This window comes from Saccopteryx bilineata, chromosome 10, assembly GCF_036850765.1.
Source record: "Saccopteryx bilineata isolate mSacBil1 chromosome 10, mSacBil1_pri_phased_curated, whole genome shotgun sequence".
NCBI classification, from domain to species: Eukaryota; Metazoa; Chordata; class Mammalia; order Chiroptera; family Emballonuridae; genus Saccopteryx; species Saccopteryx bilineata.
In genome coordinates this window covers 38,050,684-38,070,179 of record NC_089499.1, presented here as the reverse complement: position 1 = coordinate 38,070,179, position 19,496 = coordinate 38,050,684, and positions in this window count along the sequence as shown.

Here is a 19,496-nt window from a genome sequence, read left to right as displayed (position 1 = left end):
AGGAGGGATAAATGGTGATGGCAGGAGACTTGACTTGAGGTGGGGAACACACAGTACAATATATAGATGATATATAACAGAATTGTACACCAGATATCTATATAATGTTATTAACCAATGTCACCCCAATAAATTCAATTTTTAAAAAAGAGCAGGAAAAGAAGCCACAGACCAGAAGAAAACATAGGCAAAGCATATTTCTGAGTAAGGATCTGTATTCCCGAAGATATTAAGAATTCTCAAACTCAACAACAAGAAAACAAAGAATCCAATTTAAAAAGAAAGGGCAATATATTTGCAATGCTTAACAAGAAGATATACAATTGGCAAATAAGCACATGAAAAGATGCTCAGCAATAATAGTCATGAGGAAAATTCAAATTAAAATGAGATTCCACTGCCTGACCAGGCGGTGGCACAGTGGATAGAACATCAGAGCAGGACTCGGGACCCAGGTTCGAAACCCCGAGGTCACCGGCTTGAGTGCGGCCCCATCTGGTTTGAGCACAGCTCACCAGCTTAAACCCAAGGTTGCTGGCTTGAGCACCGGGTTAATCAGTCTGCTGTAGCCCCCTGGTCAAGGCACATATGAGAAAGCAATCAATGAACAACTAAGGTGCTGCAATGAAGAATTGATGCTTCTCATCTCTCTCTTCCTGTCTGTCTGTCCTTATCTGTCCCTCTCTCTGTCTCTCTTTCTGTCTCTGTCACACACACACACATGAAAAAGATAGCACTACATGTCTATTAAGAATGGCTAAAATTTGGCCTGACCTGTGGTGGCGCAGTGGATAGAGTGTTGACCTAGAACACTGAGGTCGTCAGTTCAAAACCTTGGGCTTGCCTGGTCAAGGCATATATGGGAGTTGATGCTTCCTGCTCCTCCCCACTCCACTCCCCCCCCTCTAAAAAATAAATAAATAAATAAAATCTAAAAAAAAAAAAAAAAAAGAATGGCTAAAATTTTAAAGACTGGCCATACAAATGTTGGTGAGTACATGTAGGGAGTTATACTCTCCAACATTGTGAGTAAGAACGTAAAATAGTACAACCACTTGGAAAACAGTTTGGTTATTTCTTTGAAAGTTAGACATATACCTACCAGATTAATCAGCCATTCCTCTTCTGAGTAACTATCCAAGAGAAAGGGAAATATATGTCCCTACAAACACCTGGACGTGAATGTTCATAGCAGTTTTATTTGTAATAGTTAAAAGCTGGAAAAAAACAAATGTCCATCAAATGATGAATAGGTATACAAATTGTGGCACATGCATCCAATAGAATACTAACTACCAATAAAAGGAAATAAACTACTGAGACACAACAAGAGCTAAGTAAAAGAAGTCGGACAAAAAAGAATACATCTTGGATGATTTCATTTACGCAAAAGTCCTTACAAGACAAACTAATCTATAGGAATAGAAAGCAGGTCAGTGGTTGCCTGGGTACGGGCAAGGGGTTGAAGAGAAGGTTCAAAGGGACCCAAGGAAATGTCAGAGATGATGGACATGTCCACGACAGTCGGAGTGATCATTCCATGGGTGTGTATATTAAAGTCAAAACTAAACATGTTGCCTGACCTGTGGTGGCACAGTGGATAAAGCGTCGAACTGGAAATGCCGAGGTCGCCGGTTTGAAACCCTGGGCTTGCCTGGTCAAGGCACATATGGGAGTTGATGCTTCCAGCTCCTCCCCCCTTCTCTCTCTCTGTATCTCTCTCCTCTCTGTCTCTCCTCTCTAAAAAATGAATAAATAAAATAAAATAAAATAAAAAAACTAAACATGTTGTTCCGTGTAGTTTATTATATGTGAAATGATACCTCAATAAAATTGTTTTTAAAAACACCCAAGGCCACGCAGGGGTGCCAGTCGCCAGGGCTTGGGAGCGGAGCTCCTTCCACCCCACAGACTGCACCCAGATGGCCATAATCTGTTGGCAGGAGCTTTGTGTGTGAAAACTCCAGCTGGAATACTTGGAATTCTTCATACAAATTCCAAGAAATCCAGGGACTTCTGGCCACCACATGAAAACATAAGAGGGAAAAAAATGGCTTATTTTCTGGAAAAAAAAAAATGAAGTGTATTTTATGGAGTCATGGAGTCTCTGAAACCCCAGCAGCCCTTTTTCCTGGTGTTTGTTGGAGCTGGGGATGGAGGTGGGGAAGAGAAAACCCCAGTCTGCCAGCCTTTCTCAGGCAAAGACAGTCCCAGCAGTCATGAGGCTCCTGAGGGTGGAGGAGGGGGAGGGGCGGAGGAGTGCAGGCTCCAGGCCGACAGAAGCCTCAAACTCAGAAACAGGGGAAATTAGGCTGTTGGGGGAGGGGGCAGTGTGACCCTAAGGGAGGCTGTGTCACCTGCCGTTTTCCCTGGTGTCCAGACTGTGGCGGGAGCTGTTCCCAACAAGGGCAACTTCTTATCTGTGGATTAAGATGGACAGACAGACAAACACTAACTATTTAGCTGCCCTGGCTGTGAGCAAGGCAGCCAATCGATCACCCTGGTCTTTCTAACCAGATCAAACTCTATTAGTAGAGCTTGCCACTTTGTACCTCAGTTGTGTCATTCACTCTTTCTGGTCGACAGCTAGTATTTACTAGGCAGCAGGTACTCTTGCAATCTCTGGGAATCCCCCACCCCTGCCCTGTGGAGCTTGCATCCCAGTGGAGAAAACAGACCATGTGCAAGGCAAATAAATAAGCATTCAATGGGTCAGATGGCTGTAAGTGTAGGGGAGAAAAATAGAACAGAGACAGGGGACAGGAGAAAGGATGGGGTTGCGAACAGGACTGGGAGAGGAGGGGGTGGCGTCTCACTGAAGTTCTAGTGTGACCGGGCCGGCTTCTCTCCTATGATGGTTTGTTCCTCTAAGCCTAGAACAGATCACAAAGAGTCAGTGTGAAGTTTGCTGGTCCCTTGGCAGCTATATCCAACACCCACTCATCTTCTCCGCAGCTTCTCCTGGACAGGAGGAAGGCATCTTGGCAGCCTACCCACCACTGCCCTATCATAGGCTGCTGCTGGGGGCTACTCATTCTCGGGCTCAGTGATGAGTTAAATACCTCAAGAATCGAGTGCTTTCTGCTCCTCCTTTCCAAGAACTAGACCTGCTGAGGAGTTTAGCTCCTTCTAAACTTATAAAAGTCCTGTCCCTCAGTCTCTCATTCTGAGCCATTACCACATACCTTCCATATATTTATTCAGGCCTCTTTCTCTGCCTGTAATCGTACCGCACAAATGCCCATCTCAGTGCCTTTTCTCTCGTGCTGTTCCTCACCAAGAATGCCCTCCTCCTATTCAAACACTTTCCGTACTCAAAAGTGAAGCTCTACGCTAGCTATTTCCAGAGCCCTTCCCTGAGCAGGTCTCCCTGCAAATCCCCTTTCCTTGGTCTCCAACACCACATGCAGAGCAACAGAGCAGTGGCCCCAGATGGGCAGAACATCAGCCCCAGACTGGGGGTGGGGCAGTTGTCAGGTGGATCCTGGCCAGGGCGCATGTGGGAGTCCGTCTCTCTACCTCCCTGCCTCTCATTTGATTTAAAAAAAAATTTTTTTTGCCCAAATTTCCTTTTTTATATCTGAGAAATGAAAATGGTTTGGAAAATTCCAGGAAGGGAGTGTTCAGCCTTATTTGAGTTGTGCAAATGGGAAAAAAAAATGTGGTTTTCCCAAAATTAACAAATTCCCCCAGCCTTTCCTATGAAAGCTATTCACAAAGCTCTGAGTCCAATGTGTTAAGCTCACCAGTTTCTTTATTTTTCTGAAGAATAAATTGTCTTTCCATTTATATGTCTGTCGTAAGCACACACGTAGTTTTGGGTGAATGACGAGGATGGAGTCAGAATAGGAATTAACCAATATTAAAAATGAAGCATGTGACAAGTAGAAAGTGGTGAACTCTTTGATGCCCAATCCCCTGGCTTTCCCGTGTACTAAAGAAACCATATGTTAATAGCAGTATGCCCCTACCTATGTCTATCTTCCCTCTCCATTCATCCAAACTCATTCATTCAGCCATCCATTCAACAAACACTACTCGAAAGTCCTATGTGGTTGGTAATTTCTTTTTTCTTTTCTTTTTTTTATTTATTCATTTTAGAGAGGAGGGAGAGAGAGACAGAGAGAGAGGAGAGAGAGACAGGGGGGAGGAGCTGGAAGCATCAACTCCCATATGTGCCTTGACCAGGCAAGCCCAGGGTTTCAAACCAGCAACCTCAGCATTTCCAGGTTGAAGCTTTATCCACTGTGCCACCACAGGTCAGGCAATTTTTTTTTAAATTTATTTATTCATTTTAGAGAAGAGAGGGAGAAACAGAGAGAGAGAGAGAGAGAGAGAAGAGACAGAGAGAGAGAAGGGGGGAGGAGCTGGAAGCATCAACTCCCAAATGTGCCTTGACCAGGTAAGCCCAGGGTTTCGAACTGGCGACCTCAGCACTTCCAGGTCGACGCTTTATCCCACTGCGCCACCACAGGTCAGGCAAGTTGGTGATTTCTAAAATGACTCCCAAAGACCCTGTTTCCTGATACTTATGTATACTTGTGTAATCCCCTCCCCTTGAGTGTACACTGGACCTACTCCCTTGCTTCTAATGAAGGGAATACAGTAAAAGTGATATTACATCCAACATTAGTTTCCAAAGGATGGTAATATTCATCTTGCTCACACTCTCTCTGTGGTTCCTCCTGTTTACTCGCTCCGATGAGGTCAACTGCCAAGTGGTGAGCTGCCTTGTGGAGAAGCCCATGTGATAAGAAACAGAGGGCAGATTCTGGCCAACAGACAGTGAGGAACTGAGACCTTCAGTCCAACAGCCTGTGAGACACCAAATCCTGCCAACATCCACTGAGCTTGAAGCAGATCCTCCTCATCTGAGTATTCGAATGAGGCTGCAGCTTTGAAATATGCTGAGCCAGAGCACCCAGACATGCTGCATCCAACTCAATGTTGTTGTGTGTGTGTGTGTGTGTGTGTGTGTGTGTGTATTTTTCTGAAGCTGGAAACGGGGAGAGACAGTCAGACAGACTCCCGCATGCGCCCGACCAGGATCCACTCGGCACGCCCACCAGGGGCGAAGCTCTGCCCACCAGGGGGCGATGCTCTGCCCCTCTGGGGCGTCGCTCTGCCCCGACCAGAGCCACTCTAGCGCCTGGGGCAGAGGCCAAGGAGACATCCCCAGCGCCCAGGCCATCCCCGCTCCAATGGAGCCTTGGCTGCGGGAGGGGAAGAGAGAGACAGAGAGGAAGGGGGGGGGGGTGGAGAAGCAGATGGGCACTTCTCCTATGTGCCCTGGCCTGGAATCGAACCCAGGTCCCCCGCACACCAGGCTGATGCTCTACCGCTCAATGTTGTTTTAAGCCATTATATTTTAGGTGCAATTTGTTATAAAACAATAAGTAACTCATACGTCAACTATGTGCCGAGCACTGCTCTTGGCCCCAAGACACAGCAGAGGATAAAGCATACACACACATCACTGCCTCCATGTAGTTGACAGTTTAGGGAAGGAAGGCAGATGATAAATAAAGTGTGGTGACAGAGAAAAATCAGGCAGTGAAGGGGAATTGAGGATTACCAGGGTTTGGGGTAGATGGCAAGGTGGGGGTAACAGTAGTTGTAACTTTACGTGGGGTGGTTGGAAGGGTCTTCCCGAGAAGGTGGTGTTTGAGAAGAGACCTGTAAAGGAAACCATGAGCCACAGGCTGTCTAGAGGAAGAGTGTTCTAGGCAGAGGAAACAGTCCAGAACGAGTTTTTGTTTTGCTCGGCAAAATAAAATTTAAGGAAGAAAAGGCTTCCAGCTTCACTCTTCAGCCTGCAGAAAAATAACTAAGCACAGGCAGCCCACGAGAAATGCATTCCAACTTTCCTCCTGCTCCCAGAGAGAGCTCAGAGTCCAGACAGAGCTTAGCTTTGTTTCTGTTTTGTTTGTTTCCTGTGTCCTCAATATAGGCAGTTACTCACCTTGGCAGGTGGGGTTTCTGTGATTTGGGGGTGGAGGAAGGAAGTTGCCTCATGTCTCTTCATCGTGCCCTCTGCCCTGGTGTAATTTTCCTGCTCGATGCGGAGTATCGCAGGCAGGGATTGGGCAGCTGGGGCCACTGGCCAGAGGGCATCCCATCTGGAGAAGACTTGGACTGCCTGATTCATTCTGTGACCCTCAAAGCCATCGTTCACATTGGGCGAGACCCTCCCAGGGTCCCCCCCAAAATCCTGCCAGAGCCACTCTGACTGCCAAGAATTGGTTGGAAACAGGGGCCCTGATGACCACTTACCTCCATCCCTATAGGCCTTAGGTTTATTTGAGAATTCAAGGGGAGAACAGTTTACAAAATGCTTTTTGAACAGCCCTATGAGAAAAGCAGGCCTAATAAAGTTATTCTACTGTGTGCAAAACTAGAGATTTGGGTATATTCAGAGATTCTCCTTCCCCACACCCCCTGCCCTGCTGGGCACTGAGGCCTGGGTACCAGGGCTGTCCGGTGGAGAATGAGGATTGTGAAAGGATGTGCCAGCGGCGGCTTTCCTTATGAAATCTGACCAGAGCCAGATCTGATCTTTTGGCTCAAGCACTCACAACTGAATAAGTACCTCTGACTTCCGTCAAACACTGGCTTTACTTGATGCCTCTCACACCCAAGAAATAGAGTGTGAACTTTCCATCTAGCCCGAGAGGTCCAGAAGGAAAGACCAGCTCAACATGGGCCTGACCTTGGCAGCCATGAGTCTCTGCTTCTCCACACACAGGGAGGAAGGGTGAAATAAAGACATTTTCCAACCAATGAAAACAGGGAGCTATTGTCATCTGCAAACCCACATTAATATGGAAAAGAAAAATGACCCCAAGTGGCCTGGCCTGTGGTGGTGCAATGGATAGAACACTGACTTGGAATGCTGAGGTTGCCAGTTCAAAACCTGGACTTGCCCGCTCAGGCACCTATGAAATGCAATCAATGAACAACTAGAGTAAAGTAACTACTTCTTGCTCCCTTCCCCTTTAAAGTCAATAAATAAAATCTGTTTTTTAAAAAATGACCCCAAGTGGAAGCATGGAGGTGAAGGAAAGAATAGAGAGTAATGAAAAGGGTAAAATATATGATAGATCTAAATGAATATTGATAATATATAAGAAAATAATAATAATGTCCTCTGAGGCTTAAAATACATTTAGCATTAAAATACATGACAACAGCCTGACCTGTGGTGGCGCAGTGGATAAAGCGTAGACCTGGAAATGCTGAGGTCGCCAGTTCGAAACCCTGGGCTTGCCTGGTCAAGGCACATATGGGAGTTGATGCTTCCTGCTCCTGCCCCCTTCTCTCTCTCTCTCTCTCTCTCTCTCTGTCTCTCCCTCTCCTCTCTAAAATGAATAAATAAAATTTTTTAAAAAAATAAATAAATAAATAAATAAATAAATAAATAAATAAAATACATGACAACAGTAATACAAAAGATCTTTACATTACCCTGAAAGTGGCAAAAGTATAAATTTATATCAAACTTTAATGTCAAGGGTACATACTGTAAACTCTAAGATGACCACCAAAAAATTATAATAAAATAATATGTAATTAAAAAGCTAAATAGAATGAAATAATAAAAATAAATTTAAAAATTAAAATGAGACATAATAAAATAATTTAAAATTTTAAAAATAATAATAATACTTAGAAAGCAAGAAAAGAGGAAAAAAGGACCATACAACAAGGTATACAAATAGAAAAATAGTGAGATATAAGTGTATTTAAATTCAACTATATGGCCCTGGCCAGTTAGCTCAGCGGTAGAGTGTCGGCCCAGCGTGTGGAAGTCCCGGGTTCAATTCCCGGCCAGGGCACACAGGAGAAGCACCCATCTGCTTCTCCACCCCTCCCCCTCTCCTTCCTCTCTGTCTCTCTCTTCCCCTCCCGCAGCCAAGGCTCCATTGGAGTAAACTTGGCCCGGGCGTTGAGGATGGCTCCATGGCTTCCACCTCAGGTACTAGAATGGCTCTGGTTGCAGTGGAACAACACCCCAGATGGACCAAGCATCGCCCCCTGGTGGGCATACCTGGTGAATCCCGGTCAGGTGCAGGCGGGAGTCTGTCTGTCTGCTTCCCCCCACTTCTCACTTCAGAAAAAAAAAATTCAACTATATTAATAATTTTATTCAATATAAATTGGCTAAATATTCTAATCAAAATCAAAGATTGTCAGACTGGTCATTTTTAAAGGAACGTTGACTGAAAGGATATGCACCCTCTTGCCTGGCTCCCCCTGGGTTTAACCCTCTTACTACTTGGAAGGCTGACTTGAGAGCTGGAGCTGCAGGGGTCACCTTAGAGCTGCAAGGCTCAGTCTAGAAGCTGTGGCCAATGGATGGAGGCGCAGAAAGAGGAAAGGTGCCTGGGCCACTGAACACACTGTGGAGCTACCACACCAGCCCTAGAAGGCCTACCTCCAGACTTCATGCATTGCAAAAGAAAAATAAATCCTTCACTTTTCTAAGTTTAAGCCACTCTTTGTGTGGTGTTCAAGACTCAGGGCTAAACAATCCTTGATACACAAGATTTAGGACATGACATCTGCCAAACAACCTACTGAGTGTCAGATACTTAACCTTAAAACAATTAAAACCACTGGATTGTGTACCATGTGAAACCTCTAATAAGCTCAGTGTTACCTCACAGCAGGAGCAGAAGCCACTTGGGACAATCAGACCACAGAGGAGTTAAATGGATTGGGTCCAGTCACATGCATACCCCATCTCTCACATCAGAGGGATATTGTTATGGTACTTTTATAAAGCAACTTAAATGGGTTAAGAGGAAAAAGTGACTTCTTGTTGGCAGCCATCAATCATAAAACCATGGCAAAAATAAATGTCCATGACTTCATTTTATTCATTCAACAAATATTTATAGAGACTTACTATACATTGTTCTAGCCTTCAGGGGTATAGCATTCAACAAAATAGTCAAAACTGCCTGGCCTAATGCAGTTTACATTCTAATAGGGAGGCCAATAATAAGCAAATGCATAAGTGAGATAAATTTCATGTAGAATGGTGATAAGTCTACAGAAAGAGAAAAAGGAGCAAAGAGAACAAGGAATGGAGTAGGTTGTAATTATAATAATTATTTGGTATGATTAGAAAAGGTCATGCCTGACCTGTGGTGGCGCAGTGGATAAAGCGTCAACCTGGAAATGCTGAGGTCGCCGGTTCGAAACCCTGGGCTTGCCTGGTCAAGGCACATATGGGAGTTGATGCTTCCAGCTCCTCCCCCTTCTCTCTCTCTCTCTCTCTCCTCTCTCTCTCTCTCTGTCTCTCCCTCTCCTCTCTAAAATGAATAAATAAAAAATTAAAAAAAAAAAGAAAGAAAGAAAAGGTCATGCTGAAAGGTGATGTTTGATAAAGGATCTGAAGGGAATAAATAGGAGAGAAACATGGGCAAAACTTTCAGTCAGCCCATGCCAAAGCAGGAAGAAAGATTCCAGAAGCTACAACTTGTCCTCATGAATGGCTTTGGCTGAGGGTGTTGCTTGTTTGAGAACTGCCCTTGAATCTTAGGGAGGGGGAACCTGGCATGTAGGATGTCCCACTAATATGGTACAAGATGAGAATTTACAGAACTGACCATTCTATCTAAATACCATTACGTAGATTTTTCCATTTAATGCTTATAACTACCCTATATCTAAGGTGGGTTTTATGGTGCTTGATTGAAACAGGATGAGAGGAAGGCTCTTCTTTTTCCCAAAGTAGCAAAGACAGTAAGTGGGGAAGAAGGCTTTCCCAAGTTGATGCCCTTAAGACCTTACAATCCATCCCTCCATCTCCAGGGACTGTGCTCAGGCCGACACGCAGGGAGAGCAAGGGTGAAAGAGACCATGGAAGAAGAAACAAAGAGAAGGGAGTCCAAGAAACTTGGCCCCTCTCAGAAGCCCTGGGCTGAGCATTTCCTCTCAACTGTGGCATTGAGAGGGGTTTTGTGGGTCCAGGAGGGAGAGGCAGGGGCCAATGGGTCAGGTGTCTAGCGTTAGGTAACTTGCAGCTGCATAGACTAGGAGTTCTGCCCCCCTCCACTCCATCCTACATCCCTCTTCCACCGCCCATCCTGATTGCTTTCCCTGGACCTGCCTCCCTTGGGCATTATTCCTCATGGAAATGAGGCAACTGGGCAGATGCTTTATTGGTAGTGCTTTTGTAGGCGCCTGACCCAAAGGGAAAGGTCTGGAATGTGTGGCCGACGTTAGCCTCTCCAGTCTGCTAGCTGTAAGCAGGACATCTCAGCCACTGGGACAGGAATGTGAGCAGGACTCCAGCATGTGCCAAGATGTGAAGAATGATTTGTGAGATGCTCCTCAGGGCTCCACTGCCCTGAATGGAGGGGTGGGAGGGAGAGTAATAGCGTTCCCACGCCTGAGCCCAGAAAAGGAAACCCAAAGTTCTCTCTCCTTTTCTCTCCCTCCTATTTATTAAGTGCCAGGCACCTTGATAGTGCTTTACATACATGATCTCATTTGAGCCTCACCACAGCCCGTGAGGAAAACCCCACTTCATGAAGGAGGAACTGAGGCAGAAGTGATGTGATCACACTGCCAAGATCACACTGATACAAAAACCCTGGCTCTTAACCACTGCGATGTAATCCTTTTCTATCCCCTCCCTCTGTCTTCTTCCTTTCTTCTTTGTATTCTTTGGTCCGATAAGTATGTATAAGTCGACTATTATGTTCTAGGTACCGTGTTTGGCACTGAGAATAAAACAGTGTAGAAAGACTGCACTGTTCATTTGGAGGGTAGACTGACAAAAGGAAATAACCAAACACATAAATAAATAAAGGATTAGGTAGTAATGAAATTGCTTGTTGTTACAAAGAGAACAAGAAGAGTAATGTACCAGAGAACATCTGCAGATCGGGTGTGTTCAATTGGAAGGTTGGGGACAGCCTCTCTGAGGAGGTGAAATTTGAGAACAGACATAAAAAGAAGGAAACAGCCACGTGCAGACATGGAGCCAGGGTGATCCAAGTGGGTTTGGGGCTGAAGAGAGGAAATTCCTGCAAAGGGGAGCAACCTTTTAAAGAGATGAAATGATCTAAATCTTTATAGGAGCTGTGGTTATATGACTATATACAATTACCAAACTTCATCACACCATACACTAAAATGGTTGTGTTTTGTTATATATTATACAATATGATACACATTACTAAACATGCAGATGTGACTTTGTCCAGAAATACTGATAACTGATCTGCCTGACTCCTTGACCCCTGCCTCTCCACTGTCCCGCACTCTCCTCCCTGGAGCTCACGTTCCTCTGGTGCTTCCTGCTGACCACAGAGGAAACAGTCCCTGTGCCTCTCCAGAGTCACTCTTTTGCTCCTGTGTCAGATCCCGTATCTCCTGTCACTTTAGATTTGGACTGGTTTGGGAAGGGTCTACCAAAAGGGTCTGAAAGTGACAGCAGAGTAGTCAAGATCCTCCAGACCTCCAACAGAGTCTAGACAAGGACTAGCCTAAATTGGGGCTGCATTTTCACTCTCTCCAACTCTGGAGCCATCTGATTTTATCAAGATGAGGGGCTCTGCATTCTTCTTATTATTTTTTTTTTGTATTTTTCTGAAGTTGGAAACGGGGAGGCACAGTCAGACAGACTCCCGCATGCACCTGACCGGGATCCACCCGGCATGCCCACCAGGGGGCGATGCTCTGTCCATCCGGGGCATTGCTCTGTTGCAACCAGAGCCATTCTAGTGCCTGAGGCAGAGGCCATAGAGCCATCCTCAGCGCCCGGGACCAACTTTGCTCCAGTGGAGCCTTGGCTGTGGGAGGGGAAGAGAGAGACAGAGAGGAAGGAGAGGGGGAGGGGTGGAGAAGCAGATGGGCGGTGCCTCTCCTGTGTGCCCTGGCCAGGAATCGAACCGGGGACTCCCGCACGCCAGGCCGACGCTCTACCACTGAGACAACCGGCCAGGGCCTCAACTCGTATTAGTCCACTGCCTGGTACCTTTGAAGATCAACCTCACTTCTTTCCTGGCCTCACTAGTGTGGGTGTGCCTTAAACAAAACATACGGTTTCCTTTCTGCTGGAATTTTCATATTCTTCTCACAAGTCAATGCTATCGTGAATCTCTAAGGTAGGAATGCTGTTTATGGAGTCTCCTGGGCCTTGTGAGCACAGATTCCATGGGGCCACAGAACATACCCTATGAGCCTCTGCACAAACCAGGCCAGACATTATCCTGTCCCCCAAGTGACTCCCTGGGCCCTGCATGGTCACAGTCACAACAGAAGCCTTCCAATGGGGCTGGAAGTCCAGATGCTCTGACCTCAGAAGGTGGCAGAAGGGGGCCTGGGAGAGATAGTGCTCTCCCCTCCACTCTCTCCTGCGAATGCACAAAGAGGAAAGAGTCAAGACTGGAAGCAAAGGCCAGCCTTCCCTAGATACCCAGGTTTCATGAAGGCAAGGTGGTTGAAAAAGGTGTCTTGCACCTCCTAGAACTGTGGGCTCAGCCCCTGGGCCTCTAAACCCCTAAGCCTCAAGTCTTCCTTTCCCAAGTCTTTACTGCAGCGCTGGAGTCCTGGAGTACCAGAGTACCATGTGTCATCTACAGTACTACCTTCACAGAAGCGTCCCCAGCCCAGCCTTACCCTCAGTGGATGTATGGGAACCCAGCCCACAGCAGGGAAAGCAAGCCCAGAAGTCGTAGAACCAGCTGAACAACCTTGAGCTTGCCAGCTTCCTGTCCCCAGTGCCCACACCAGTCTTGACAAGGTCTAGAACCAACTCAACTGCCTCAGTGAGAAAAACCAAGAGGAGGCTGAGTCTAGCTAAATGGGGAGGAGAGAACAGCACCTTCACCCTGGCTCCACCCCAGCCTGCCTACTGGACAGGAAAGAGATAAAAGGAAAAAGTCTAACCCCTCAGCAACAGAAGGCAGTAGAGGGATGTCAACAACATTCCAAAACATGGAGAGCAGACAGATGAGGTTATACGTTTCTACCCAGCACTGACTATCTGGGGAAGGGGAGAAGAAAGCTCGGCGGAGCCTCAGACAATCTTAACAAGTGAAGCCACTAGGCACCTCCAAGACAGGGCAAGGATGAGGCTAAAACCAGGCAGGTTGCTTGTAAACCTTATGAAGAGAAGCACACTCTGAGATTCCCCCGCACCTTCTCCACATGAAAAGAATATCAGCACCTAATTCCTTACCACTCCCTCCCTCCCATCCCCACTGCCAAGCTGGAGATACCATATGAGAGACTGAAGGTGGCAATGGTCATGGTGGGGCCTGGCAGGGCCCACTCTCCAACCCCCTTCCGTGTCCTCTCTGAACACACTGGTCGCCAGGTTTCCAAACTCAGGGCAGGAGATTCATAGGCTCTTTCACTGGGAAACTGACTGACCTAAGGGAAATGACCTAGATAGCCTGCTATTTTGTGGTCCCCAACACCAGAGCCAAAACCTTATCCCATCTTTTTCTGTGAGGCCCACCAAGAAACAAACTCTGCACCCACATGGGGCTTCCATCAGCTCTGAAATGCCTTCCTCTTAAATAGGACGAGACGGCCAAGAACCAAAGTCATTTGAGGGAAGCCTTAACTACAAAAAAAAAAAACAAACAGAGAGCAAAACAAACAGCAAAAAAGGAACTCCAAGGAAACAGAGATAATGTGGAGATTGGAATAAGAAAACAATTTTCATTGAAATTACTACTCCCAGAAGGATAAGAGAAGATAATTAATTCGTGAAACAAGAAGATGGTGTCGTGAAAGGAAACACTAAAAAAAACAAACAAACTCAGCTCTTAAAAGTTAAAAATGATAGCAAAAATATAGAGGGGTTGAAATACAAAGGGAAGAAATTTCCCCCCAAAATTAAAGATAATAAGAAAAAAAATTACTTAAAAATTAAAGAATCATGTGAGGAGTTCTAACATCCAAGTAATTGGAGTTCCAAAAATGAGAACAGTTCAACTAAAGAAAATAACCACAAAAGTCTTATGAGAATATTTTCTAGTACTTAGAGACATGAGGTCCCAGGTGCAAGAGCCTACCAAGGGCCCAGAACAAAAGACAAAAACATATCAAGGCACATCATCCAGAAATTTTAAGACATCAGACATGGAAAGAAAATCATAAGAGCTTCCAGAGAGAGAGAAGACAATTTATATCCAGGGATCAGCAATCAGAATAACATCATTTTTCTCAATGGCAACACTGAGAGCAAGAAGACAACGAAGCAACTCTTTCCAAATACGGAAGGAAAATTATTTCTAATCTAGAATTTTATACCCAGCCAACTATCAAACATGTAGGAGAATAAAATTAAGAAATTTTAAGACACAAAGTATTTTTTTACTTTGCCTCCTACACATCCATTCTTAAGAAGCTTCTAGAAGATGAAGACAAGGAGTCCGGGAGACAGGAAAGCAAACAGAAGAGAAGTTGGGGAAGAGCCCCCCAATGGAGATGAAGGAAGATCTCAGGATGAAAGCTGTTGGGTGGGACCAGACAGTAACCTGTCCCAACTCTCCAGGAGCGATGTCACCAAGATCAAAATGGACCTGCTAAAACTCTAAAGGGTCTACATTCATTGAGTTAAATTTAGGGTTCTACTTGTCCATTTAGGCATAAGACAATGCTAAATATATAGCACACCAGGAAAAAAAAATTGAGGCAAAATTTTAACTACAATAAAAGTTGTATAATAAAGGTAGTGTACTCATGGCACAGTATGTAATTCAGCTATTAACAATATTTAGCCCTGGCCGGTTGGCTCAGTGGTAGAGCATCGGCCTGGCGTGCGGGAGTCTCGCGTTTGATTCCCGGCCAGGGCACACAGGAGAAGCGCCCATCTGCTTCTCCACCCCTCCCCCTCTCCTTCCTCTCTGTCTCTCTCTTCCTCTCCCGCAGCCGAGGCTCCATTGGAGCAAAGTTGGCCCGGGCGCTGAGGATGGCCCTGTGGCCTCTGCCTCAGGCGCTAGGATGGCTCTGGATGCAACAGAGTGACGCCTCAGAAGGGCAGAGCATCGCCCCCTGGTGGGCATACCGGGTGGATCCCAGTCCAGCGCAAGCAGGAGTCTGTCTGACTGCCTCCCCATTTCCAGCTTTGGAAAAATGAAAACAAACAAACAAACAAAAAAAACCCCAAAACCCCCAATATTTACATAATCACAATCATATAAACATTGAATAGTAATGTATGTTAAAAAAAATGTCATGTAGCCTATATCAAGTGACTGGAAGAAGAGAATTATGTATGTGTGTGCCTGTGTGTGTCTGGTGTGTAAGAGATCATTATCCTAATCTTTCATAGAAGGAAGATAATACCTAAAGCAGAATCACAATAAAATAGAAGAAGACTATTTTTTAGAAATTTAGGTGTCAATACAGAACATGCAAAAAACTTGAGAATGGTTATCTCTTGGGAATGGAACTTGGTTGGGAGAAGAGTTGTAGTACTATTTGACTTTTTAAATCTTTTTTATCGAGGTATAACTGACTTACAAATAACTATACTTATTTAAAGTACACAATTTGATATTTCAGCATACGTACACCACAAAGTGTCCCTTTGTTTTTGTTTTGTGACAGAAACACAAAGAGAGACAGATAGGGTTAGACAGACAGGAAGGGAGAAAGATGAGAAGCATCAATTCTTTGTTGTACCACCTTAGTTGTTCATTGATTGCTTTCTCATATGTGCCCTGACTGGGGGCTACAGCAGACCAAGTGACCCTTGCTCAAGTCAGCAACATTGGGGGTCATGTCTGTGATCCCATGCTCAAGCCAGTGACCCTGTGTTCAAGCTGGTGAGCCGGCACTCAAACCAACAACCTCGGGGTTTTGAACCTAGGTCCTGTGCGCCGCTGTTCGACACTCTATTCATTGTGCCACCACCTGATCAGGCATCTTTGGGTTGTTGTTTTTTTCTTTAAGTGAGAAGTGGGGAGGCAGAGAGACAGACTCCTGCATGTGCCCCAACCAGAATCCACCCAGCAAGCTTTCTATGGGCGATGCTCTGCCCATCTGGGGCTGTTGCTCTGTTGCTTGGCAACTGAGCTATTTTAGCTCCTAAGGCAAGGCCATGGAGCCATCCTCAGTGCCCAGGACCAACTTGCTCCAAACCGAGCCATGGCTGTGGGAGTAGAAGAGAGAGATAGAGAGAGAGGCGGGGGGGGGGGGGAGGGCTGGTGGGGGGGGGGCAAATGATCGCTTCTCCTGTCCCCTGACTGGGAATGGAACCCTGGACACCCACACGCTGGGCCGACTCTGTACTGCAGAGCCAACAGGCCAGGGCACAAAGTGTTTCGTTGTAATTCCTCCCTCCCACAATTACTCCTGGAGAGGGACATATGGGGGCCAGAGGTCAGTAACCACCATGAATGGCTCAACACTTCCTGCTTCTGTTCTAGTGTACAGGGAGTCTGGGCTGCTAGTGCGAGTTCTCCAGAGTCCAGCCTGGGCAAGACACCTCGCAGTCCATCTTGGCCTTAGCACTCAGCTTGAGAAGCACTGCCTGCAAGAAGCCTGCCATAATTCCCTCCCTGTGCCCATCCTCTCTTCCTCCAAGATGTAGCTCTCTGCTTTATAGTGTACTAGCCTCTTTAACCTCTGTACCCTGTGATTTGTAAGCTTCACAAGGATAGAACCCCCCCCTTGGATTCATAGGACCTGGCTCAGAGTGGGTGCTCAGGAAATATTTTTGAATGAATACATGAAATACAAGACAGAAGAGATGCATGTAAGGGAGATTACGTGAGTAAATGCAACGCATTTTCTCAACATCAACGATTTAAGGCTGTTTGTGTTAAAGATTGTATGTATCTCTTTAAAGACCATGTGAAAATCCAGGAGAGGCTGAAATGGGAAAAAAAGTCAGAAAGTCAACTAGAGCTTGTAGTCCATTCTTAAAGAGGCCTGGGAAATAACTGTCCCCTGGATAAAACCCTGTCCCAAACATTCCTCCACCACCTTTCTCAGGAACCCGAGATGCACCCTGGGAGTTCTGGGAGCAGACCCAGCAATGGGGATGAGGCTCACTAGGGGGCAGTCTTTCATCACACTGGCCCTGCCCCAGCAGCCACAAAAACCTGCCCGGAGTTCTTTTCTAAGAGGAACTCTGCAAAGCCAGGGCCTCCTCACATTCCCTGCAGCCTCTTGCCAAGAGCAGAGGGCCTTTCCAAGAAACAATGACAAGTTCACCAAATCAGTTCTCACTCAGTGCAAGGGAGGTGTGCAGAAAAGATAGGCATCGGGGTCACACTGACATTGCAAAATGATCTTCCCTTCTTCACTGCCTTGAATATGCCAGTTCTTAGTTCCCCATCCTCAGCCTGATGGCTGCCCAAAGAGGAATAAACTGAAGGGAATACCCGGTAGCTTATTGGTTTATTCTCCCATATCCATCAGACATCACTTCCTAGACACATGTAGGACTGGGGACTGTGGAGGTTCTTGGCAGCTATGGACCCCAGAGCAGGGAAGAGAGATGAGAGCAGTGTTCAGAGACCCCTCTGCAGTGTAGGATCTCACCACTTGCAGGAATCATCCCAACCCCGGACCTGTAAGGACATCTGAAGTCAAGGGCACAGAGGAAGGCCAGGGACTACAGGGGTATGTGCAGTTGGGGACGTCAGGACATCTTGATTTTTAGAACAGCACCCTCTTATCTCAACCATTATGGGGCCTAATTTTAAAAATGCTTCAACTCTTGAGGAATTAACCCTCCAAATACACAGACCCTGTGAGGCAAACTACGCATGACAGAGATTTTGGGCCTGATGCCTGGAGTGAAAGGGAGAATGATGGTGGTGGAAAGAGGATTTGGGAGAAAAACTTGGGGCAGGGTAGGTATAAAAAGGGTGAATAATGGACCTCAGGGGCTTACAGAAGGAGAAAGAGAAGAAGGCCCCCAGCTTGGCTCTTGAAACTGAAGGAGTAGAACTTTCTCCCAATGTCCAGGCTCTTGCTGAGAACTTGCTGTTTTAGATTCTGATGGGCTTCCTGTTCCCCATAATCTATCAAAAGAAGTGTCCAGGAGAGGCTGGAAAACAGAATCCTCTTTGATATTGCCATCTGGGCCCTGGAGCTCCTCCTCCACCAATTAACCATTGGGAAATCAGAGATCATTCCTTTCCCAGCTCCATGGGGGGTGGGAGGGTTGCTAGGGTTTAGCTTAGCACTTGCCTTCATATTCCTGTTGGGTACAGTAGGACACAGCCCAGCCTAAGGAGGGACAAGGGTGTGGGTGCCTGGTCCTTTGCTAAGCCCTGTACACACCTATAATGCAACCACACCCGTGGGAGCTGCACTTGCCAGAGCAAAAGCACCATGCCTGGTTTACTCTGAAAACTGGGTCACCTCTGCATCTTTCCTGGGCAGGATTCCAAACCCAGCTAGCCACACTCTCATCTGGGAAGAGTCATTACCTGCAGGGGGAGGGGGATGAGAGAGAAGGGGACAAGCTGGGTGGAAAGGGAAAAAACTGGAAGAAAGTACTGGTTCACTTGGCCATCCTCTCTTCCCCTGCCGTAAGCAAGATGATGTACGTGTTAGCAGGTTGGCCAGCCCAGTGCCCACCTGTGCACACCTGCCTCTGGCACCTCTGAGCTGTGGTGACCCTCTCACCCAACCACCCTGCAGAGCCAGGTGTGGCATCCAGCTCAGGCAGCTCCACTAAGGCCTTCAGCCCTGCCCTGCCTGGACGGCCCTCACCTCCATCTTTGCAGAGAGGAGGAGAAAAGAAAACTGTGTCCATTTCCCATTCAGGTTCTGGGGCTGCTCTCCCCCCTCCGTTGCTCTAGGACGTGAAGGTGAGTAGTAATGAGGGCTGGCTTGTGTCTGCAGCATACTTTCTCACTCCAGGATGTACCTGCCTGACCTGAGCTCCCTTGGGCCCGCCCCTTTCTACAACTATCTCAAGAATGTTTGCCAAGCACTTTGTCAGGTGTCCCCCAAATGCTCCAAAGACAGAAACGGTACCATGTGACCTTTCCCTTGATTTTGCAATCCCAGAGTGCACATGCCCACACCCACTCTCACACCTCCACTGAGTGTTTCCAAGAAGAATGCTGTCCACAGGTAAGGCCACCTGGGGACCTCTTCTTTCTTCCTTTTCATTTCTCAAATTTCTACCTAGTGTATCTAGTTGAGACAGCGGCATATTGGCCGTAGTTTCTCTTTGTGAGGTGGTCCTTAGATAGGCAAATATCCCTTAGCTTGGCACAGATGACTTATTCTTGCATTTGTCTTGGAGCTGAACTGTTTGAGTGATAAGCCAAATGCAATATTTGACTTCCAAGTAAATCACACACACACAAATTTTTTGAGAGCACTTTATTAAAAATTAACAATGTCCCTTGATAGTAAATAGCTCTTTGAACTGATAAAGTTTTTATCCCTCGTCCCCCTTCAGGAGATCTGGGAATTGCAAACTTCATCATAAGGGGAGGGGGAGATGACCCAAACAGATGTGGAAGTTAGCTCTGACTTCTTTGGCGGACAAC